The sequence below is a fragment of the Lutjanus erythropterus genome, chromosome 9 (assembly GCF_056507025.1).
Source record: "Lutjanus erythropterus isolate fLutEry1 chromosome 9, fLutEry1.hap2, whole genome shotgun sequence".
Lineage (NCBI taxonomy): Eukaryota > Metazoa > Chordata > Actinopteri > Lutjaniformes > Lutjanidae > Lutjanus > Lutjanus erythropterus.
The window spans coordinates 37,287,815-37,313,949 of NC_139325.1; the positions used below are offsets into that span (position 1 = coordinate 37,287,815).

General features: G+C 40.3%; 1 protein-coding gene across 13 annotated transcripts in view; it reads left to right on the forward strand.

Moving 5' to 3' along the window:
- Window positions 1–5,282: 5,282 nt before the first annotated feature.
- Window positions 5,283–26,135, forward strand: part of mef2d (myocyte enhancer factor 2d) — a 130,497-nt gene continuing 109,644 nt past the window's right edge. For 6 of the 13 annotated variants that reach the window (XM_084727497.1, XM_084727498.1, XM_084727500.1 and 3 more), the window contains exon 1: window positions 5,284–5,507. The gene's annotated coding sequence lies outside the window, so the exon portion shown is untranslated. Of the gene's footprint in view, window positions 5,508–26,135 lie in introns of all 13 variants that reach the window. The other 7 variants (XM_084727491.1, XM_084727496.1, XM_084727494.1 and 4 more) reach the window with 2 other exon arrangements.

Sequence of the window (26,135 nt, forward strand, 5' to 3'; positions counted from 1 at the left end):
AACATTTTGCTCAATTAACCGTTATAAACATCTACGCCTTCTACAAGACTATTGATGAGTTCTTACAACTCATAAACAGACACATACTCATTCGGTGAACATTCGGCATTAATTTGAAATCTAGTTAATGTGAAACAGGCAAACAAAAAGTTATTCCAGCCTGATATAGAAATTTCAAAGGTAGACGCAGTGTCTGGAGTGTTGTTGTCAGAGTAGCAAGTATTTCAGTGTAACACGTTTCCTTGATCTCCGATGATATGTTGCGGTCATTTTATGATTTATTACAGTAAATATATTACTGATTTTTCCTTTAAGCCCATTTCTGCCAATGTGATGAAAAACAGGATCCTATCAGTTATTATTTTACTTTTATGTAACCAGGCAAATCATTAAAGACTGGCAGAGGGTGCTGGGAGTCTGGGGTCTCTAATATCATGCTGCAGGGATTTTCTTGATTTCTCATATTGCACATTATTACTGTAACCTCTAGTGTTATGCATATAGATGTTCTGTCTTTTTAGTATGCTTGTTTTTGTTGTTCAGTCTTTTAGATTTTTTTTTCCTGTGGATCCCACATTGTATTCATCTTGTTCTTACTGTAAAACTGAAAGATAAGAAATATATTATCGAAAAAATGATTCTTGCCTGGCAGAAGGAAAGCGCCTCTTGGAGAATGGGGGTAAAGAAACAAGACAGAAATTCTTGACCCAACTTAGTATCTTAAAGTAATAAGTTAGCAACTAAAATAAACTCAAAATACTGATTTACAATCGCAAAGTAACTGGAAATCTATTAAGCAAAAGTATATGGACATGTGTCACATGAAAATAACATGATAGTTAACACTGAACCAGTAGAAATGCTCCAAAGAGCTTTTTTCTTGCAAACACATTCAGCCCTCAGGCTGTCTGTGAGACGTTACATAGAAATATATGATACATATGAAAGAGCACATGTCCTCAGCAGTACAGTGAAGTGGCTCTTAATCTTGGAAAATTAATTATGGCATGAAAACAATGTCTTGCACCCAGTGAACTGCTGTTCATAAAGCTTTGCTTCAACAGGGGGCGCCAAACTGCAGGTATTGATTAGGCTGAATGAAAAGTCCTGCAGGCTGACATCAGTTTACAAAAAAAGATGAAAAACTATTTCTGTCATTGCAGTTGAATCTGTGCTCTATAATAATAACAAACTTATACTTTTGAAGCAATAACTTGTATAACAGCAGCATCAGTAGCTCTGAGGATGGTGTCCGTCCTGCCATGGACAAGAGCCCTGTTTCCTGTGTTTTTTCCTCCAAACTCTGGCCTGGCTCTGCTTGTTTGTTGTCATTTTTCCCGTGGCATTTCCCTGACCCCGGAGCCAAGCTGCTGACCGCTGGACTACCCAGCTGTACGAGCAGGACGGTGTCAGCGGAAGGCAGCGGGACGTCCATCTGACTGCTGCAATTCTCCTCTGAAAACCCCATCGCATAAGCTTCTTATGCAAAGCAGAAAACACTGTGTAATCTCCCTCTGTGTCGCTCCCTCTCTCTCTGTCTGAGCTGATGTCAACACTACTACTACTACTAGTTACTTCATTACTCTCAGGTCTCCCTCATTCCCCTTCTACTTCATTAACAAGTCCTCTGGTGTTATGGTTAGTGACACAAGACTTAAATCACAAAATATAATGTGTACCTGCCCTCTTCTCCCTCAGCACATCATTTACATTTATGTTCATTCACATTTATTATACCTGAGACCAAGATAAAGCCCCTGCCTCACTTTGATGGGGTCACCCACAAGGAGGAGGAGGAGAACGAGGAGATTCTGAATTTGCAGAGTATTGTGTTTTCCTTCTGATGTGTATTGCAGCTGCATAATGAGAGCGAGTCAGCTGTCCACTCCCCGCTGTGTGCTGCTGTTTTCCATATGTCGTATTACTTCAGACTACGACAGGACAGTCCAGACAGTGTGGCATCTCTGTGAGATGACCACACACCACATTTGGACATATGTCCACTGGATATTCAGAATCAGAGGTTTATTGCCAAGTAGGTTTAGTAGGTGGAATACTGGTGGATCAATAAATATAATATGAGAAAATACAAAGAAATATTAAAGCAAGTCAGGAAGCAGAAATAGAAAAAATGGAAAAAAAGGAAAGAAGTATACAATTCAAGCTGTATTAAGGTAGAATCAGTAGGATTTGTCTGAAGTGTTTGTAAACGCATCTCATTCCCAGGACGTCAAATACTGACGTTTTAGGTTGGTAAATCATCCAGAGCAGCAAAATAATACAGAGATAATACAGGCAGAGGGCTGCAGGGTCTCTGCAGATACAGACACCACCTCATACTTTCTTTAGGAAAACACTGCAGATTATACCTTTAAAGAATATTTGCAATATGCAAGATAGAGTCCACGAGATGTGTGTTAATGTAACACACTGAGTCAGGTGTGTAGACTTTGAATGCAACACATAGAAGGTGGAGGGGGTATGCGAGTCAGTGTCAGTGGGGGTCATGGACTTTATTGATGAAGCCGGCTGCAGATGGAAAGAAACTGTCCCTATGGTGTTTGGTTTTGGGCCTGATGGACTACAGCTTCCTGTCAGAGGGGAGTGTCTCAGAGAGCCTGGTCCCGGGTGGGAGGGGTTGACCACTATACCTGCAGGGTCCTGGAGGGATGGCAGATTGCACCTTCTCAGCATTTTATCTCTTTAGAAACTTTGTTTCCAGCGTACTGCTAACATTTTATATCACACTGCATTTCAGAGGGAAATATGGTACTTTTTATTCTACTACAGTTGCTTGGCAGATTAAGATTTCCCACAAAATGATAAGCTCATGAAATATGATAGACTAAACCCCTTGTTTGCAACCTTTGTGACTTGTGGCCTGTGGCTGGTTGTGGCCCTTCATCGTGTTTCAGATGCCTTTGCGTTGCTGAGCAATTTGACCAAAGAGGAATTTCCCCTCTAAAATTCTTACATGGTTTCATTTCAATAACCATTTGAGGTACAGAGGTAAAATGACCCGTTATTTTTGCAAATAAATCAAAGATTAGAGAGTGCAGAAAATAAAAACAAGATTTGAGTATCAAAACTTTTTCTTCTTCTCTCTCCCATTAGTAATCTCACACCCCCTCAGGTTGATCTGGTGACCCTTTGGAACAGTCCAACCCCCTGGACTGAACCACCAGGCCAAACTAACTGTACATAAAATAGTTCAAACTAGCTCCATCTGGAGCAGCTACTTATGCATCAGTATTAACAATATAACATCGAATTATATATCAGTCACAGGAAACATTTTACTGCAGACTTTTACTTTTGATACTTTAAGTAATACTTGGATGCAGACTTTTTACTTATAATGGAGGTTTTCTACATTGTGGTATTAGTCCTTTCACTTTTTGTTTGTTATTTCCAGTGTTGTGTTCTGGTTTTTGTTATCTTAACGTCTGTTTTAGATTTTATGAGGATTTTGGACCTGACTTTGAACCCTTTATTAGATTAAACTGATAATTAAATATTTTGGAGGTGGAAGTGGTTTTATATTTCAAGGACCATGTGTTCTGGTTTGCTGTATTACTTTTTAGTGCCACATTGCTGATACCACTAGTGTTATCTTACAATTCCCTATTTAGGGTTAACCTGAGGTCAGATTCTGCACAGCTGAGGCCCTGCAAATCATGCATGTGTTAGACAAGTTGGCAGCAACAAAGTAAGTTTGCAGATTCACATTGTACATATTAAAACATACTTTATGATAACTTAGTAAAATACATTTTCTAAAAATAATGTTGAGGTGTTGGTCATTGGAAGTAAACTTGAAAGTTAGAAAATAAAGTGTTGCATGCTTTCGCTTCATAAGGGGGGCAAAAATGTCATTAGAGTCAAAGAAATCCATATGAAGCCAGAGTGTGCAACACTGTTGAGTTTTATCTTGTTGTATTGGTATTTTTACTGATTTTTACATATAACCTCAGGAGCACACTAATTATGCAAAAAACGAAATATAATAATAATAATAATAATAATAATAATAATAATAATAATAATGAGGCTGTTCTTATTAAACTAAAGAAATAACCAACAAAAGGATATAATTTTCAAGTACAGTTTAAATAAAGCAAACATCTACGAAAATCAAACAATACTACTTATCTTTAATAAAACTACAACTAAATACGGACAAAAAAACAGCTCCTACACTGAAAATGTAGTTGCCCACTTTACTTTTATTTACTTCCTCTTCTTCTTCTCCTTTTGCCTCGTTTTATTACAGTAGGACATTATAGTCTGTTAAGTACAGCACTTCAGATGCATTTCCTGTATGACAAGTGTTAAAATTAAGTAATATTTGATTGGTCTACTGATGTTTAATGAATACTGAAACAAGTCTGTCCGTGTCCTTCTCCTCCACTACTTTCATTATTAGTACTAGTATTACTTTAAATCTGCCAGCCAAGCCATTTACTTCGCGCTGACGTAGCGTGACGTAGCCTAACGCACATACAGTAGAAACTAAAAGATATTAAATAGAATCTGCGCTCTACGTCCTCTACGTACATTTCTTCTCAGAAACTCAAAAGGCGCGCTCGTGTGAAAGTAAATTTCTGTACATGTGTTGCTTCCCTGCCTCACGCGCCACACCGACCGTATATCTGTCACTGTACGTCACTCTTCCGCACACTGTAAACATCGTGTTCCTCCGCCGTGCTTGCATAAAGTAGGGCGGCGAGAACATACATTTCATTTGTCAGTCAGTGAAAGTACAGCAAAGGCCGCCCGGACCATCAGATGTTAATTACATAATTACAACACGTAGCATGTATAATTAAAGCAAATACTGGCATTATATTTAAGCTAATAATTGACCGAATAACAAAGAGAGACGCTCTGGTGTGGCTAGTATCTGCTCTGCTGGGTAAATGTACAACTTTAACATCTTCACTAGGGTCTACATGATGGCAATCAGACAATTCAAATTTTTCCATGTATATATTCAATATTTAAAATATTTTAATCGCTTGTAGTTTGCTATCACTTAGCTTGCAAAATAAACCAGCAACCGTGCTAGCTGTAAACTCTGATTTACAGTTGGTTAATATGAAAAAAAAACAGTTTAAGTAGAGTCGCTGCTCTCAAAACATGACAGGCGGAGGGATATAAACTCTTAACACATGATGTCGCCATCAGCCCTTCCTACTTCACAGCTCACCTTCCACCAACTCCGCGCGGACGATTTGATTGGTCGAAGCAGCGCGGACAGCTCGCCCTCATTGGCCGCGCTCCCGTCAATCATAAAGCAATGCCACAGGATAGATTAGGCACCATTTGCCATAACTAAATAGTTACCTTGTACATCAAGTAGGAAGAATTTTTTTAATTGGTAGCCCACCGCGGTCGGCGGAGAGTTACTGTTCGTCTTCGCTGAAACGTCCCGAACGTTTTGAATGCAACAAAGTGAGACGTTTGAATCTCCCGTCGCATCAAACAGATGTGGATACACTGCTCGGGTAAGTCACTCTTCACCAGCTTCTGTCCGCATTTGCCACATTTTTTTTTTGCTCTTCCTGTGTTTGGGCACTTCTGACAGTTGTGTGTCCGGACGCCGTGGTGTTGTTGTTGAGATATTTGCGTGTTTGGCTCGGAGTTGATGCCCGGCTCAGTGTTGTGGTTGTGGGAACTCTGAGGAGGCTGTGCACGGCGCTGCCTGAAAAAGCCTTGCAGTCTCCCTCAGTGTTTTATGTCAAGGACACGCCGTGCTTCATGTAGTTAACTAAGTTAACATCAGTATCGCAGTTGAAGCTTTATTCTCACTGTCTGCTCGCACGCTTCAGTCCCGCAGACCTTGTGTACATAACATCTTGCAGCCCGGTGGGTTTGAGCGTTGTGCGCAACAGTAATAACACTCCATTAAGAGCTGTCAGAAGCGATTTACGACAAGTGTCAGCCTGGTTTTGACGCGATTTCTCTTCATTTCTGCAAATGGATTTAATCTCAGTGAAAAGCACGTCTAGTTTATTGGCAACTTTTATCGCGCCATCAATTTCGTTTACGCGTTAAATGACAGGTTTAAAGTGGGCAGATAAAGAGACAGAGCTCTGTTTCTGCCTCAGGAAAACTGTAGTGATTGGTGAAATTGTGTTCCTTTATAAAAGAAACACATTGGATGCTTTTTGCTCATATCCTTTAAGCTATTGTGTGTGTCGAATAATTTTATGTCTCTTTCATGAGCCCATTTCCGACAATTGTGCTCTCATTGCTGTGCGTAATTGCTTTTCTCCCGGGAGAGAGTGCCATCAAACTTCTAATTTCCTCCTCCAACCCGGAAACCATTTTACTCGTGGAAGCAGCCCTATAATGATGGCATCAATAAACCTGAATAAAACTCCCGTCAAGTTAGCTCTGAGATTTTTTTTCCCTTTGCAGTGATAAATGTCCTTTCTGTCAGTTTTTCCACATCCAGCAGCACTGGTTTGGCAGCATCTCAGAGAGGCAGGTGACTGGGATTAGAGGGCAACAAGACAATGAGAATATGTCTCTGGAGAAAGGTCTCTCATGTCAGGAGGCAGGGGGAACTGTTATCTATTACATCATTATCTAGTGCAGCAGAGGGATGTGCTGCAACACGGACAGATGAGTGTTTCAGCAGCGCCTGCAGGTAAAGTCCAGGTTGCCAAAAAGGTGTCACAGGATCCCTAGGGAGACAGTCCAGATAAGGGTGCTGCTGAGCAGTGCTGGTGAGCGTCCCAGCAGTCAGAGGAGATTAGCAGCTCTATGTGAGTCTTTGGCAGTAGGACGCATTCGCCTCAGATGCTCAGTGTAACCAAGACAGGTAATAAAGAGATGCAGGAGTAAACTGGCTGGTGAGATGGACAAGAGTCTCTGTGTTTTTGGAGGGTGGTTGCATGTTTCAGGTCAAGTCAGTTTCTTTATATAGCGCCAAATCATAACAGGAGTTATCTCGGGGCACTTTGCATGTAGAGCGGGTCTAGACTGTACTCTTGATAATATTATTTTCAGAGACTAGAGGTGCACTGATTAATCCTTCAATCGACGAGTCGATCGAAAGAAAATCAGTTCAGGTTCCAGGTTCCTAAATGTGAGGATTTGCTGCTTTTCTTTGTCTTTGTTATGACGGCAAACGTAGAGTCTTTGGGTTTCGGACTGTTGGTTGGACAAAAGTGTTTGTTTTTTTTCTGGATGTTTTGTAGGCTAAACAACTAACTGAAAATAATCTGCACATTAATTGAAAATTAGAAATAATAATTAATTACAGCCCTGTTATTTTCTGAGATCCAGCGATTTCCACCTTTAGGAAGAACGTGACGACCGTGGCAGTGAGGAAAACCTCCCTTCAGCCCCTTATGTTCATTGAAGAATTATCTAATTAGGATTCAAGATTACTATGTTAAGGTAAATCTAATGTAGAAATACAGGAGTAAACTGCCTGATGAGATGGACAAGAGACTTTTGGCACAGTGGTCGCATGTTTCAAGCAAAGTTAATTTTATCAAATTATATCACAAGTTAGGGCAGTTTTTTATAAAGAGCAGGTCTAGAACTCATCATTTCTAATATTTTTTACAGCATGAGCAACCACTTGGCGACAGAGGCAAGGAAAAACTCCCTTTCAACAGGCAGAAACCTCGAGCAGAAAACTACTCAAAAGTGTCTTGCAGAAATGCTCCTGGTTCAGAGAGACAAATACTCAAACTGTAAATATTCATTGAAGCATTAACTAATTATGATTCAAGATTCCTACGTTAAGGTAAATCTGTTTTACCGGGCTGAATCACAAAGTGATTTAGAGGTCTGAAGTGAAATCAGAGCTGTCTCAAAGCCTGAACATCGTCCAGAAAAAACTAGATTTGCCAGCATCAGATCTTTTCCTTCCCTTCCCTCGTCTCTCTGCAGCTTTCCTTTGGTTTAAAGCAGAAAATCTTCTAACCGATGCCTGTTTGAAAGTTTGCAGCTGTTTGAAGCAGCCAGTACTGGTTAAATTCCACCTTCAGAGTAAATACTTGTGAGTTTTGTCAAAATTTCACCATGGAGACAGGTTTATGTCAGCACCTTTTTTTTTTGTTGTTGTTGTTTTTTTTGTCTGAGGTGTGAGCGAGCGTGGGTTTTGGCTGACAAACAAAAATAAACGCTCTGTTGTTTCTGACGTTGTCAAGATGTCAAAGCTAATAGGAGCTCTGAACCCCCCCTACACACTCACACACACACACACACACACACACACACACACACACACACACACACACACACACACACACACACACACCACCTTATCTTATCCTTCCTCCCACTGTGAGATGTGACCTGGCCTATATCACCATCATCATCTCCATCAGCTGGCTGTTGAATTGCGTGCTTCTCAGTAGGATGGAAGAATTGTTGATGGTGCACTTTAGTTGAAGATCTGATACCTCTCTCCTTACATTACATTCATGCAGGCAGCAGAGTGTCTCTTTCTCTCTTAAGTCTCTGGAGGGTTCTCCCTTTCACTCATGTACTCACACAGGAACACAATCCATAAATTGAACAAAATATTGTAGCTGGACTTGTTCAGTGAAAAGGGGCTTAAGCTGCAGATAACTTATGGGCTCAGCTCCAGTAATGGGCTTTTGTGTCCCTGAGAACCGTGACTGCAGGCGAAGCTGCACGCCGCTCTCATCGACAGAGTAAAGCTCCATGCCAGGACAAAACTTAAGCAGACAGTTTTTATAGTGAAAGTAATCTCGGAATTAATTCTCCCCAACATCCATCCAAATTCACAGAGTCACAAGAGTTTGTGAGGGAACAGAACTGGCGTTCGGTTTTCCTCACTGAAGCTGAAGCCATGTGCTCCATCGTGTGCTCTGTTGGCTTCAGTCAAAACACAGCGTAGGGGGAGGAAAAAAAAAACCCCACAACCCCTCCTCTCCCTTCTTGCTTCTGTTAATTTGAGGAAGTACAATCATTCTCTCCTGCCGCAGCTTCCTGCTGAACAGCAAACACAGGCAGTCAGCCGTCGTGCTCTCCAGACATTACAGAGAGCGTCACTGTCTGTCAGAGGCATGATGAAGTGACTGAGTGTGCCTAAGTGCACAGCCATGTAGTTTCTGGTGTGTAACAGCACATGAAAGTTCAGTTGGAGGTCTCTAAGCATGTGTGCCTGGATGTACCAACATTGGGCCAGTGTTAAAGCTGCGATCACGAATGTAGTGACCAAAATGATCACAGTTTTGTTCAAGAAGTGCTGACACATACACTAAAATAATTTTTTTTGAAGTTTTATATTGCAAACCTCTCAATGATTTGAAATGGCATCATGTCCTTTGTGATGTCAGTGTTTTCACTGACACAAACAATGTTTGTGTCAACTTGTTGGATAACACAAAAACTTTGTTGAAACATTTTTAAGCGTATGTTTAATTAGGCTATAACTAGAGATGTGCAACCAATCAGATAGGGTTGTGGGCGGGGCATTGGTGAAGACAGCGTCCTGAGAGGCGGCTGCATCAGAGCCAAAATAATGCATTTTAAATTAAATAATATAATTGTAAAAATTATGGTGAAACGATGAACATCAGATCCGATAATCGTCCAGGCCTCAATCAGTCAGTTTCATCCCTGTTTTCATTATTGATTAATCTGCTGATTGTTTGTCTTACTGAATAAGTTTGTCATCTTTTTCTGTAAAGTATCAGAAAATTGTGAAACGTCTTTGTTTTGTTTGGCGGAAAACCCGTCGATTTACTGTGATTTATGACAGAGGAAAGCTGCAAATCCTCTAAATGTAGAAGCTGGAAGCAGCGAGTGTTTGACAGTTTGTCTTGATACATGACTGAAACAATTAATCAAAAAGTTACATTTATCAATCGGTGACTTTGATTTGATTTGTTATATTGTTTGGATCACATAACCAGATTCTTTTTGATATGGAAAAGAAACCCATTTAAGTTCAATTTCTATCATCGCCTTTTTTTTTTTTTTTTACACAAAAGAAAAATGTAGGAAAATGTAATTGTATGTATTCACCACAAGGTCTGTTAGCAGCTGTTCTGAGCTAAAATCACACAACCATGTTCAGATGATGGAGTTGATCATTAAATGCTAAACGTTAAGGAGTTCTTGTTCATGTTGGCCTGAAAGCACCGCGGCCAACTCAATCGTCTGAGGAGGATCATATGAGATCGATAGCTCCAGAACAGCTACTAATGGACCTTGTGATAAGACTGTGGTAATTTATCAAACATGTAATCCATCCATAGTCAATCTTTTGAGTCTTACTTTTTGAATGTGAAGTTATGTGTGGGCTTTATTAAAATGAATGTAAATAGAATTCATAAGAAAATTATTCAGATACACTACACAGATCTGAAGCAGAAATGCCAAAAATATTATCTGGTCTCAGCTCCCAAAATGTGAGGATTTACTGCTTTTATCTTGTTTATATAATCGTAAATCGAATATCCTTGGTTTTTTTGGACAAATTGAGTGTTTTTTAAGACGTCATCTTGAGGAACATATATTAAATGATAAAACACAGTCAAAAACCGGCCCTAAATGGTGTTGCTGGCTCTGTGAAAGCTGAGACGCTCGAGCGGAGATGGTCTGTTGAGAGAAGAATAAGGTCCAGACCTTTTGTTTGAATGTAAGTGAGCAGCGACACGTTTGTTCCCTGACAGATTTTCCAGAGCTCTTCATTAGACTTTAACAATGGAACCGGGGACTTTGGCGTGCACTGTAATTTTAACTGGGGTCAAATTTTGACTAATCAATTTGTTTGTTGGTCAGACTGAGTATCGATGAGCTTTAATCACCGCTGAAGCCCGGGCTGCATTAGTCAGTGAGAGCAGAAAAGGACATTGACTCGCTGTGGAAATTTAAAGTTTGTTTTATATTCCAACACCAAGGGAACTGGACAGAAAGGAAGGAAGAAAAGTGGTGAGATTTAGTGCTGAAGATGAGCTGAGCTACTGCAGCCACGGCGCTGTGGAGGGCGAGTCCCCTGCCACCTCATTGATTTGGCTGTTTACCTTTTCAGCTCAGCCTCAGCCTGGTACAATAGAACAGTTTTAGTGGACATGTGTTTTCCGTGTGCTCGCCTGCAGCTGACCCGTGCTCTCGTCCCACGACAGCAGAACAACCCTTCTTGTAAGCCGGGTTAGACAAGCATGCCCCCTTCACTGCTGTCAGACTGAAAGCCTCACACCACAAGCCGTGCTCCTTTTCAAACGGACGGAGCATTTCAGCAGAAAGGAGCAATTACTACCTGCTCCGGTCGTGTTGCTTTCATGGCCTCTTTTGTGTGCTGATTCCAGGGCAGATTTTGTCCGCGGCTGTTCCCACGCTGAGCGAGGAGAACAGGAAGAACTCAGCCGCGCAGCAGGCCTCTGCCTTCTGCTATTATGGCTATGATTCAATCATCGCAGGGCAGCGCTTTACCCCGGCACACTGACAGAGGGAAAGAAGCGTCCTCACTCCCTCTCTGTTAATGGAACTTAAAGCCAAAGGTGTTTTTGTACAAAGAGGAGACCATCAGCCACTTAATGTGGGAAGTAGCGGCTGCAAGCCTCACCTCACAATCCACTCTCCCCCTACTGCGCTTTCAAAATGGCCTCCCTTCTGTGCTTGCAGCCAGAGCTGCACCACGCAGGGTGGAGGAACCAGACCGGGCGAGATTTACCTCTCCTGGTGCTGCTCATCACACCTACTGTTTGTTTGCTTTGGCATGAACCGGAGTGGAAAAGTTCAGTGTGTTACGGTTTTGGATTTGATTCCTTTTCACTTTCATATGCTAGGGCTGCATGATTATGGCCAACATGCTTGGCTAATCATGATTATTTTGATGAATATTGAGGTAATGATTATTTATCAAGATTATTCATTGCTTTTAGATGTTATTGTTTTTATTGGGAGATTTAGTTGGGCTATCTAGTTAACTTAACATTTGGCAAGGCTAATTTCCAATTTCCAAATAAAATATTTTCTGTCTTTGAAAAACAGTGGTAGAGGAAACACTGATACGATGATGCGCTGTACAGCGTCATCTGTGTTTACACTTGGCACGGATTAGGATTCAGTGAGGTTACGCTTGCATTATTATTCTTGGCTTTCATGCATTCATTGGACAGCAGTTTTATGGGTTTTTTTTCAGGTGGTTGAACAAGTTAGTTGTGTTGCTTTGTGGCACAAACACAAGTCTCATGCACTCTTTTGATTAGAGCTGTTTTCGCTTAACATCACCCAAACAACGGATGATGATCCGTTTCCAGGGATGAGCTCTTTCCCTTCTGTTCCAGATGTTTGATTTTCATTTTGCCCATCTGCTCTCTGTTGTGTTTTACTCTTATACTCTGGACTGCAGCTGCAACATCCAGGAAATTTTGCACAAGTTACAACTGCAGCTGCAGCAGAGCTTGTCAACAAAAGTCACGTGACTCCTAATTCTGTTGCTCACATGCAGCCCTGCAAAAATGTAGTACAACATTTTTTAATGGCTGCTTCAACCTTGAATGAACCTGTTCCCTTTGAGTAATCCACATTGGCAGCGTAGATTACAATACATGTTGAATGATCAAAAGTGTTTCTTGATATGTTGAGATTACATTGATCGTGAAGGTCATACAGTTCTGATTTGGGCTTAAACTAGTAGTTATTCTGTCAATTGAGCGACAGAATATTAATCAACAATTTAATTTTGTTAATCGTGTTACTACAAATTCAGTTGTCTTGAATGCTACACAAACTCCCTCAGCTGATGAATGCCACAAGATGTTGCTCAGAGCGCTCAAAAAGCTTGAGCCTGGAAATAGTAATTTAAGCTCAGTTGATTAATAGTTTGGATAAAAGGACTTTGAGGATTGAAGATGCCACATGCTTTGGGATCGTGCAGCAGGCATTTGTTGTCTGACATTTTAGAGACTAAACAAGTGAATCGATTCATGAAAAAAAAGAGTAATGAAAATAATAGTCGCAAGCATCAAGGTCAACTGCAATTGTTTTTAGCTCCATCACACCAAATGTTGTTAATTATTGGAAGGAAACTTCTTGTTCAACCAGAAATAAGTCACATTGTCAACGAAGCGTTTTCACTTTTCATGCTTTTTCCAAAGTGTCGTCTCGCCAGGCTAGAACTTCTGCCATTTTAAGAAGTCGGGGAGAGCTGAGATGCATTTGATTTTTGTATTTTTGGCTGAGCACGAACCCGCTTCTCTCTGCTGTAATTTACCCGCTTTCATCTTCACACCAGCTGGGAACACTTGAAGAATTAAGCTGAATCCGAGCATCCATCCTGTCCAGTCTGTAGTTAGTTCTCGGCCCAGTTTTGAGTGCTAAACTTTCAGAGTATAAGAGCCTGCTCTGTAAGTCCAGCATGAAACTGTGTGAAACAACATACTCGAGAAGCCTTGATTTGGCATTGATTTCTGTTGGTATATCACATTGCTTGGAAGAGGACAGAGAGTCATATTATCAGGGGTCTCAGTGAAGACATTTAGTCTCACCCAGCTGTTCCTCTGTAGAAGCACCAAACCAAAGGCATGAAATAAACCTCTATGTATGTGCATGCAGGGCTCGGTAATGATTGGGAATTTACCGAAATGTTTCCTCAACACCAAATCCCAAAAAAACGTTCGAGTACCAACATCTGTCATTGGATGCTTGATCAAACTTGTAACAGTTAACCAATTTATTAATTGGATATTTTCTGATATAGATAATTTTGCACATTTTGTATTTAGGTTATGTTCTTGTATGTCTGCTTTGGGCTAAGGAAGGAATCATACTGAAATTTTTTAGACATGAGACTATTAATAAGTCAGTTGTCAGGTAGGCTTGCTGCAGTAGTAGATGTACTGTAGACCAGTTACATTACTGGACCACCGCCCCCACTGTCCAAGCATGTTATCAAATGTTTAGTCTGATGATGGACGTTATAATTAAAAAGTGAAAGCATCAGCTCTGTGCAGCAGCAGCAGTAGAGTCGCAGCACAGAGGAGAAGTCAGATTTCAAACACATAGATTGCGGTTAATTTAGTTTTAAGTTGTGTATTCAACTGCCATTGACTGGGGTAGAAGGAGTCGAATATCTAACTTAAAACCAACTTCACTGTGCTACGCTGTAGACTAATCACAGGGTTTGCGGAGTTCAGCATTGCCAAATAGTTCAGGAATGTGTCCAGACATAATATCAGGAAGGTGTTAGCTGATGCTAATATGTCAAAACTAAAACCACGGATGATCCAATGCTTATTTTCCATATCGGTCTGATCCTGGTCAGAATCACTGTGTTGGACACCGGTGTGCACATGAAATTTATTTTAATTTTAAAAGACTGACTGGTGCTAACCAATCAAAAATGCTGCCAAAAATTCTGCGTGAAAAGGTTTTTAAAAAATGTCATGTTGTGGGCTATTTTTGATTTTTTTTTTATGGTTCAGCAAAGTGTGCCCATTAATGGGTATTAATACATTAAAGATGACAAAAAACAGTATTTGATTGGTATCGGCAGATACTCAAGGTCACAGTATCAATATGGTGTCGCATCAAGCCATCCCTAGTCCTGACAAGGAGCATGACAGCTGGTGTGTACTTAAGCGTTACTTTACAACTCGTTCGTGGAAATCAGCTTTAGTTGTTGTAGTTAGGAGGATGTTTGATAGACCTGGCAACTCAAAACTTAATGACCCAACCCTCTAATCTTTCGTTATGTTCATTTCCTCACTGTGGCGTACCTGTCGTCAGAAAAAGTTTGATAATCAGTGAGTCATCAATCACGATTTTTAAGCAGAAATGGTCCCTGGATGCAGTTTCTGAGATCTGAATATGTGCTGGTTGTCTTAGGCTTTTCAATCATGTGTTTGATTTCATGTATGTGTGGAGTTGATTTCTGAGGATGTGCACGTGTAGATAAAAGCAAGTATATCTTTGGCTCTCATCATCTGTATGAGTAAATGGAGCTTAAATGGAAAAAACAAGCAATTTGATGGCTGCAACTGGAGACATTTTTCACCATTTGGTGACATTTTATTGACCAAACAATCAATTTCTTGTATTGATTAATCTGCTGATTAATTGCTAATGAAAATAATCATTAGTTGCTGCTCTGAAAAAAAAAAAAAACAGCTGTACATGTGTAATTGTTTCCTCGTGATAGCCGGCTCGGTGCTATTTGCCAACATGTCCTCCCTGCTTTGACCCTCGGGGCCGAAGTGAAGGATTAGGGTCCAGAGGAGCCAGGGCTGCAGGGCAACAAACCGCCTTACTTACACAGGCCTAATCCCTGTCCTCCAGCAAGCTCTTAATTGAGCCATCATCAGCGGCTGATCTACGGGTTAAACATCAATTAAGGTAATGAGCACACAGAGAAGAGGGGAGGGGGTCTCCAGTCCGGAGGGCAGGGAGGTGATGCAGACCCACTCCGAGGAGGAGGACTGAAGTGTGTGTGTGTGTGTTTCTGTGAAGTAGCTCAGTGAGTGGAGTGTTGATCGTGGCGGTGCAGGATGGAGGCGACTTCAAACAGCTCGATGGTGGTTTTTGTTGTTGGTTTAGCTGTGTTTGTGTTGGACAGGATGCAGTCTGGGTGAGACCCTCAGCTGCTGCTGGACACTCAGGACACTCGCTGGGTGATTTTCTGTCATTTTTAGCTGATGTTGAATTTTCACAGGTGTTATCATTGCTCTTACTCCTCCTTCTGGCTTTTGTACTAATTATTATATTACCAGAGAAATGTATGAAGTAAAGAGGTCTGTGATGTCTTCATATAAATAAATCTGACTAAATTGAGAACTTGCTCATTAAGTTTTATTGAGGGCTGCAACTATCAGCTGTGACAGGGTTCTTACAAAGTCTGGAAGAGGGCCGCACAGTTAATTGCAATTTCTGGCCAAGTACAGCTGATCACAACTGATCATTTCCACTAATGGTATCGCATATCGCAATCTCACTTTCAGTCAAACTAACCTCTATATGACTTTTTTTTTTACCAAATCGTGCAGCCCTTGTCTTGTCTTATCAATATTGTCTGGTGTTTCATCCAGCTAACTCACTCAGCTAACCCAAAAATCGTTTAACACTTGAAATGAAACGGTCCCGTTGTGTTGATCCCTTACTCTGGAAATGATCGAAACATATACAGTTAAAATTAATATGAACAGCCGATAAAACAAAGTAACAATATACATTGATTTCAGTGGGTGTAAAGGAAATTTGCAATTGCATTTATAGTAACAATTTTGACGTGATATTAAAGTCTTATAATTGTTGATAACTCAGTGGCTTTGAGATCTTAAACCATTTAGGAAAATTTGATTTTATTCTGGCACTTAAAACTGTGCAGTTTAATGAGATGACTACAGTAAGCAGCCTACAGTTTTCTGATCTTATTATCAGTATTGACATCTCAATATCAGTCCTTTCTGAGGATTTCTGTTCTATTCTTTTACTCATGAGATCTCCTTTTTATATATGGACCCAACACTCTGTTTCTGGTAGCTTTTTTTTTTCTTTATGGAACTTTGCAGCAAAGAAGTGGTGTGTTATATGTTTGAAATAAAGAGAAGAAGAAGAACAGCAGACAGCATCGTCTCTGTGGTAGAGGAGACAAAGGGGAAAAAAAAGCACCAATTACAGAAACCTAAACTTCATCAAAAGAAAATCCAAAATCCTCCCACACCATTTGATTGACAGGTGATCTGTGGAAGTGCAGCAGCAGCAGCAGCAGCACAAACGACGACGGACACAAAATTAAAAGGCAATCTTGTTGATCGCCACTTGAAATTTTGTTTTTGAGCATATCCTTGCAGAGAGCTTTTGAGGAAACTCGTGATTAATCTTTAAAAGCATTTTGTGCAAACAAATCACGTGTGTCTGTGAGGAGGGACGTGTTTAAGAATGTCATCTGTCCCCTGAGACTGTTGCTTAGTTTATTTAAATAACAGCCACCGTGGGTCGGAGAGGGAATCGTCAGACAGCCGCCGGTGTGTTTTTGTTGTGATGGCAGAAGTCTCCATTAATAATATCAAACTTCCTAATTATTTGAGTTGATCATTAGAGACACTCCTTTGGGTTTTGATGCTGCAATATACTGCAATTTGTCTTTTCTGCTTGCCTTCATCTGACTGTAGTGAAATCAGAGAAATTGTTGTATCAGTATCTAAAGAGGTCGAGAAAAAGGCAACCACGTCTGCGCGTATCCACTTCTGGAACACTTTTGCCGTGTTAAATTCATCATTCAATATTTAACAAACACAGATGATTCAATCTTTAAATGCATAAGTATTTTATAAGCAGAGCTCTTAAGATGACTCATAGATTTAATAGAATCCCAAAATGTGCTTCACTTTCATGCCAGCAGTCATTTTTTTTATTGCTCTTCATCAACCCGTTCAAACGGCAGCGATATTTCATTTTTGAATGAAACATTCGAGTTAGATCTGTGAATGCAACATTGCGTGTCAAACAGAGATGGGATTCGATTGAGATGTTTGGCCTTAAAACAGACATTTTAGTGATAAATACTTCAGTTGTTTTGGCAAGTGTCTTGAAATTCCAGTCATTGTAAGCCTCTGTTCCTCAACAGAGTACTGACCAAAAGGCAAATTCTCAAAACCAGGAAGGCTCTGTCACAGGAAACAACACAAATACCTTTTACCTTTTTTTACTCAAACAGGGAGTGAAACAAGTTGACGATTCTGTCTGTTGTCAGGCAAGTTCCTCTATCTTCAGTTTATCATTTCCTCCACCAACCGACTGATTTCCATAGAGGAGGGGATTTGGATTTGGATTTCTAACCTCAACTTGGCAACAGCTCACACAAAACCACACAATATATTATTTTAAATTATGCTAACTCAACTGGATGGTGTGTCCACACCACGACTATATTATCGGGATCACATTCAGAGTGATTTAATGAGCAATAGAAACACTGACAGCCAATCAATATCCACCTGAATTTACAGGTTAGCTTAGAATAACAACAATATTAAAAATACATTTTATGTGGGTCTCTGAAATGTGTCTGGTCCTGACTGATGTCCTCTTTGACTATTGAGAGGACACCGTCAAATTAGCCCATTAATGACTGACGGCTAGATTTAGTAAGGAAAAACCTCACCGATTTGTTTTTGGAAAGACAAAATTTGCATGTTTGCAAGTTAAACATTAATTTGACATGTTAAATATATAATTATACTGAATCAAAGCACATATTGAAATTGAAGTGGCACCAATGTTAAACCTTTGATATGATCATACAATATTTAGTCATTAGTCACATTTTATAATTTTTCACAAAAACAGAAAATGATAATAATGATAATAATAATGCCCAAACTTTGACCAATTTAAAAAATTTCATTGATTTTATGCTTAGCTCAGCTAGTATTTCAAGTGTAAAAGAAATTATAAAATCATGAATGTCGACTCATACGGCAGCATCAATAAAATTTGTCTGTGAAAGACGACAACTCTCTAACGATTCCGTGAACCCGTTTCCGTCTGGTTTTCTTTGTGTTTCTCAGTTTTCCTGAGCTGGAGCGTGCAGTGTGTGCTCGGTGCTGCAGTTTACAGAAGCGCGTGGATGCTCATGTCATTGTTGTTGCAGTTATTGTCATTGGATTGATTGCTTTTTCCACCAAGAAACCGCTGTTTGTCATCATAATGCCGGATGAATCTGTCAGCTCGGTGGAGTTGGCGGACGCAGGCGGCACAAGAACTTCTCCATGAACCCAGAAGCCTTTTTTTTAGCAAGTCAGTTCTTGAGCCGTAGGTCCTGCCCGTCAAAAAAGTCCTCGCTCCAGGATTTGTTTGTTGTTGTTATGACTGCTAATATGATACCCAAACTATGAGAAAAAGTTCAACTTTCTGTAAACACAATCAGTCAACATTACCTTAATGGAAGCTTTTTAATTAAAGTGGCTCGCGCTGATATCGATAACAAGTGTCTCTCTCATCAGCTGAATCTGCAGCTCCCCTCGGCTTTACAGCGTTTCACAGGGAGTTTCATTTCTCCGTTTATCTGTCCGGCCACAACTTGACTGTTAAGGTTCGCTCTCGCTGCTCTCATAGCGTCATTTTCTGTCGCAGCAGGCAGCTGTTTTCAGCGGCAAAAAGCAGGCAGACACAGTTAGAGACTAGCTGGTGAACACAGTGGAGCATTTAGCAGCTAAAGAGCCAGATGTTTCCCTCTGGAGTTTGTAGAGACCATAAACAGAACTAAAAGAGTGGGAATATTGGAGTTGCATTTACTAGAAACAGGATGGGAATGTTGCACAGCAGTAAAATACAAAAAAAAAGTGCTGGCTTTGGTGTCTTGTTTCTTTTTAATCCATTATTTAATTTGCCTTCTTGTCAAACTCTTCAGATATGGTAGAAACACAAAGAGTTTAGTTCCTGAAGTTGTTCCTGGCTCTGTTTACTTCCTAGTCCTTCCTTGCTTGCATAATGGGACTCGACCCTTATTTATTTGTTTTAATCAGTGAAATATGATATGAAACATTAGGGAGTTGTGTTGCTATGAAAACAACCTGATATGTTGTGGCTCTCTGGACGAGCAGCGACTGCGGGTCTCAGCTTTCAGCAGGAGTGGCACACACATAGCCTCCGAGCTTAAAGGGAAAGTTGGATCCCAAATTCCTGTTTGCTGGAGTTTGCCCTGACTGTCACCGTGGCCTAAATTATAATCAACCTTATGTGGTTTACCACAGACTTTCCATTCATCTCATAGATAAACAGCAGCAGAGCATTCCTCCGCTCTGTCCTCAGATGATGGATTCTGGGGAAGTAGGGCAGCAGGGTGGCCTGGACTTTAAAAAGACTGTCTTGTAATCTGAAAGGTCAGGACTGCATCTGAATGTTCAGCCAAAGTGCCCTTGAGCTGGATGCCGAATGAATACACTACTCTGATTTCAGTGCTGATTTAATTGTGGAATAATTTCTATTTTGTTTGTTGAACAACATTAGTCATGCAGCTCACCAGGTCTGTTCACACTGTCCGCTACAATCGTTCGATGAAGATCTGTTACATAAAATGTAAACGGAAATAAGAGAAAAAAAAAAAACCTGTGTGGTAAATCCCTACTCAGATGTTGATTTTTGCTAAAAATACCCTGTTCAGGGCACTAAATTTATCCGGTCTGCTTCGGAAGAAATTGCTGGAAATAACCAGCTTTGGAGCCAAAACGGAAATCTGTGCTGACCTCATTTTGGCTACGAGGTAGAAACAAGCAAATGAAAACACTGGATGTACGTAACATTTATTTTGATCAGGGATTATGGAATCTGTAGGACTCTCAATACATTTCATCACCGGGTGTCTGTGCTGTTTTGTGATCTCGCTCTCTTCCCTTTCGCAGCCAGTCCGTTTCACTGAAGCACTTTATCCAGATTAAGTTGTATTTCCTTCTTTTAATATTCTCTTTACCATCCAGAGAGTTCATCTGATGCAAAGCTACCCAAATGGACATTGTATCTGGTGTGGTGGTGGGATCAGAGGACAGTGGTCCCGGATCAAGACACAACCTACGGTATCTATGTAGGTTAAATGCAACTTAAACCCCACACAATTTGCAGGATTAACCTTAAATAACAGGAGCTCGAGTGGGGAGTTTGCAGCACTCTCAGGGTTGCGGTGCCGCTCAAAAACCAGGCCTGGCTTGACCTTGACTGGGCCGTGGTGTCAAAATCCACTTAAATTCAATTTGAATCCATTTAGTTCAGCTTCTGGCAACCTTCAGCAATACAGCCTTTTATTTAAAATTCCATTACATTCTCAATAGTCTTGGAGCTTTTAAAAAGAGAGTGAAAAGAAGAAAAGTGATGAACCAAATGGACAGAACTGAAAGTAAAAGCAGAAATAGTCAGACTGGTCTTTCTGGATATTTCTTTAATATAAATACAGTGTCTGTTGTATCAGGGCTGCTCAGAATGGTAAAAAAAAAATCATATTCTGATTAATTTTGACAGATAATACAATTGAGATGTGATTCACGATTAGTTGGAATGATCATTTTTGCATCACAATTTTCCTTTTCAATGAAAAAACAATCAAAATCATAATGATGTGACATTTGTTGGGCTGTAAGAAACAAACATGCTGTTTTACATCTCAAGAAGAAGATTTGTAGACCAGTGCATCTCTGCAGCACTGCAGTACTTCACCATAATGCAGTTTTGTCACACGTTTTCTTTTATCAAAAAAATGCAGCTTCTTTGATTTGATGATTACACATGACCTGTTTTTTACTGTTAATGTCTACTAGAGGTCCATCAAATCAGTTGATCAACCAATTCGTCAATCGAAAGAAGATTAGTTGCCAGCTTTTTTGATAACTGATTGATCATTTCAGTCATTGTCAACATCTGCTGGTTCCGGCTTTTTAAATGTAAGGATTCGCTGCTTTTGTTTGTCGTAAATGAAAAATCTTTGGGTTTTGAAATGTTGGTTTGGAACAGAAGTACTTTGAAGATGTTACTCTGGGCTCTTGGAAATTATGATGAGAATTTTTCACATCGTTTTGACATGTTTTAGACTAAACAATGAATTGATCAATGGTGAAAATAATCAGGAGATTAATCTAAAGCTGTAACAATTAATCGAGTATTAAATTAATGTGTCAGCTATTTTGATAGTCAGTTAATCGGTTTGTGTAGTTTTTTAAAGAAAAAAAGGTTACAATTCTCTGATTTCAGCTTCTTAAATCTAAATATTTTCTGGTTTCTTTACTCGTCTTTGACAGTAAAATTGAATATCTTTGGGTTGTGGGAAAAACAAGATGTTTGCAGATGTCATCCTGGGCTTTTGGAAAGACTGATCATCATTTTTCACCATTTTCTGACACTTTATAGACCAAGCAACTGATCCATTAATCAAGAAAATAATGAACAGATTAATTAACCATGAAAATAATCATTAGTTACAGCCCTAGATTAATCTATGCAGTCCACCAGCCAAATGCTTAGTGAATCGGGGTATAAAAAGTTATCAATACATGTGAGAATCATGATATTATGTTTTTAGATACTGTATCGGTTCTCAAAAACACTTTTTTGTGATATTGTGATCCATGTAAAGTCAGCGGTGGTGGTTCATTTTGTGTTGTGTTCAAACATCTGACTGTTAGATTGCAGTGTTGTTAACAATCCTCACCGTTCTGATTGCCTAAAAAAGTAAACTTTTTAAATCAAATTTTATGTAATTTCATGCGTGATGTGTATTACATCACCAGACTCTTGCTAATACATAGCCCTACTAGTGAATTTTACCAGCCGCTCAATAATTTATCATTGTTTTGGCTGGTGAGTGAGCAAATTCATCAGCTGTTTGCATATTTTACCAGCATTTGGCTGCTGCTCCTTTTGTGCCCTGAATGAAAATAATCATTAGCTGCTGCCCTAATGTCTACACATACTGCAGATTTACATACATTTAATAATCAATATGTAAACTATCATATATTTTTGATTGAAAGGCACAACCTGCACGACTTCCACTGTGAGAGACTTTATTGATTTGCCTCGGGAGACCTTTGCTTGCCCTCATCCATATGAAGGTCAGAGGTCAAGGTCATGTTAGCTTAGCTACAAGGCAGTAACCTCAGAGGTCGGAGGGATTTTGTGTTTTTGCTCAAGGGCGAAGAAGCCGAGCACGAGGCTGCCGACAACGCACTTGAGCACAAGTACTTGAAGCTCTTGAATGCACTATAATCTAAAACTGATGATAGAAATATGGAACCTGTCCTGGTTTTGATATCGGTGTCATACTGAAGCAGTGACCCTGTTAGCATTGTAGCACATCTGTGTGAAGCATTTCATAACTCCTAGCTCAATATTTCATAACACAGCTGGAGTTGAAGGTTACTGATGTAGCCAGAGATCCAGTAAGAGCAGCGCAACCCAGGAGGATTATTGTGAATCAGAATCGACTGCATTATATTCGGCTTGGATTAAGGCTCCTCTGTCCAATGACTGAAGCTGCAGTCTCCACTGAGCACACCGAGGGTTCACGGGAGGTCGATCTGGTATTGTTGCCAGAGAGCTCTCTGAGAACAATGCATCACAAAAGATTATAAAGGAAGAAAACAGAAGAGGTTGGGATGAGGATCAAGGAACGCTGCACACCTACAAGACTGGAGGAAGCTGCGAGAGAAAGGAGATGTAGAGAAGAGATTTTTTTTCCACTCAGAATGCCATACATCTGTTTTAGGAAAGTGTTTCTACCTCCGTTGCATCATTCAGTATTCAGAAAACACAGCTCATTCTGCCTCCAGAAGCAGAAATGTTTCATAATCAAAGGTCTTTTGCTGACTCAAAACTTGAATAGTAACTCATACTGTAAGTTGCTTTTGCCAGATATCGTTTTGTTACAGCCGTTGCCAAAATTTCCATCTCTTTTGCTGAACTGAAACAGGCAGAAGAAATGCGTGAAGGATGCTCACAGTGCTGGCTTTCATGTTGTGCTCTAAATTTCTGCTTAAATTTGACTTTTTTTGGATCGCAGTTTCCTTATTATAGGTTGTAACCCTATAATACTGCCAGTAATGCCGAAGAAGACACTTGAGTAATCAAAAATATCACTTCACTGTTTTGTACCTCCTCTTCTGTGTGATTTCCAGCACATTTTGATTCTGATTGCACCACATTCCTTCAGGTTTTGTCTGATTCGAGGCGTCTCCCTAAATACCAACCAGTTCCCTGTTTGGCTTTCATTCCTGTCTTGTTTCCTCGTTGCTGGTGTTGGCTCGGCCAGGCTGCCTCTGTGCCAAACTTATGACGATTGTTTCACATGAATGACGTGAGATTAACTTAGTCACCGCGGTGCTTTTCGAGCTTTTACAGAGAAGTCTCATGCAGGCTATGGCGCATTAGGATCTGATCCGGTGCCACAGATCCATGTGGTCCAGATTGGATTTGGAGGAAAAAGCTGTGACTTCAGTCAGCTTTTCTCTGCCAATCACACTGAGGAGGAAACATCAGATTTGTGTGAGATTTGGGGGAAATAAGAATTGGGAGACTTTCAGCTGCAGTGTGAACGCAGCCCAAGTGCCGTGCCACCATACTGACGGGGTTACGATGCCGTGAGAGCAGGGGCTGCTGGCCAGCGCTCCGGCACAGCTGAAATAGCAAGCAGCAGAGCCAGGAGCTGAAACACAACACCCAGGCTTCTCACACTCCCACCCCCCCCTCTTTAAACCTCTCCCTCTCTCGCTGTCTCACCTCTCCTCCTCACCCTGCCTCTCTTTTATCTCAGGTCCTGGCGTTTTCTTGCTCTTCATCATCATCATCTAGCCTCCATCCATCCCCTCTACTCTCTGTGGTCCCGCCTCCCATCGAATTCCTCCCACACCTCTCTTCCACTTCCAGCGGAGCGCGGCAGAGAGGTTATGGCCTCATTTGAATATCTGAATGTATATCAACCTCCTCCTCGCTGGGGCGTGGCGTCGTTTTACGGTCACACAGCTGTGGTGGTGTTATGGGACCATCTGTGCAGGGCTCATTGAGTTAGCCACGAGCTAAAGTGGAGGAAGAGGGTGGAGAGGTAAAGGGGGGGTGGGCTTATTCCTCTCCGCCCCTCCTCTGTTGTAGAATAGCCATTACCCAGAGTTGGGAATGGTTCCACGGAGAGGAGAAGACGAAGAAGTAGAAGGAGCAGGAGGAGGAGCGAGAAAAAAACACTTTCCACCCTTCCAAAGTCACACACTTCTTTATGTGTGTGTATGTGCGTGTGATGTTGCTATGACTGCAGGCATGTGTATGTGAGGTCATGCATGAATACATACACTGTATCTGTTCATGTGTGTGAGGTATCGAGGTACAAAATGTGTATTTGTGCTTAAATGATGCTGTTTCTTTCTTATTAAAGGATGATTTTCATTAAGATTTTACAGAGGTTAAATTTGCAAATGCATAGAATTAGTAAAGTAGAATACGTTCATCGAAGAGTCCAAATTCTAGAGCTGTCTTCAGCACCGAAGTAATCTGATCCATTTTAGAGCTATAATTATCACAAATCGAGTAACATTTCAAGCAAAATATATCAAACATTTGTTGGTTCCACCTTCTTAAATGTAAGGAATTGCCAATTCATTACTTTGGGCATTATCAATTTATTTTAATATTTCTTATTTTATTTTACAGAAGAAGCTGAACTTCTTAAGAGGATCAGAATTAAGTTTTGGCTCAACACAAAGCAGCTTTATAAGAACTTGAACTACAAATGGGCAAAAATCTGATCTAAAGTGGCTGCCCCATAATAGTCGTTAAGTTTTCATTTATCTGCTAGTTGCAGGAAATAAAACACTTCAGACTTCATTTGGGAGCTCTGCCTCGGAGTCAGGCCCAGGACGAACATTTAAGGAGATTGTGGGGACACAGACCTTTTCACTGGTGCACTTATGCTCACTGTGCTGTTGCAGTTATTAGCTAGTTAGCTCCGTTAGCATTCCTATTAGTCAGGGATACTGCCTCAGAGACTGATGGAGGCCAGTTTGACAACAGGCAATACAGCATGGAGGCTATTTCAGGGCTCAACGGTAAGGATTGGGGCAAGTAAACTGCCACATTGGGCTAGTAAATCTAGCAACTCACAAATTATTAAAGTATTTTAAATATTGATTAATGATGGAAGTACATTTTCATGCAGAAATTCCAGAAAATGCTGTTTTCAGTTTCTCAAATATGGAACTTTTCCTGCTTTTCTCTATTTATTATCATATTAAACTGAATATGTTTGGGTTTTACACTGACAAGCAAGACATTTAAAGACATCACCTTGGAGTTAAAGAAACTTGGATGGATATTTTTACTATTTTCTGATATTTTAGAGATGATACAACCCCAGGTTAAACACAACAGTTGCCTTTAGTCTGTGTTGTTATTTGATAACTGCTAATCAATACAACAAATTTGTACAGGGGCAAGTAAAAATTGAATTCAGGCAAATAGATTTTTGAACTACTTGCCCAACTGGACATGGCAGGTTCAGGCAGACACACTCTCATATTTGAATGTAATAGTTTTTGATCTTGGAAACAGAATTTTGTTAGAATTATTTTATTGCCCCCGACTGTTTTTAGTTTTGTTTACAAAATTCAGAATTTAAAAAAAATACCTTGACTTGTAGGGTTGGTGGGATTAAATCTAACATGAGG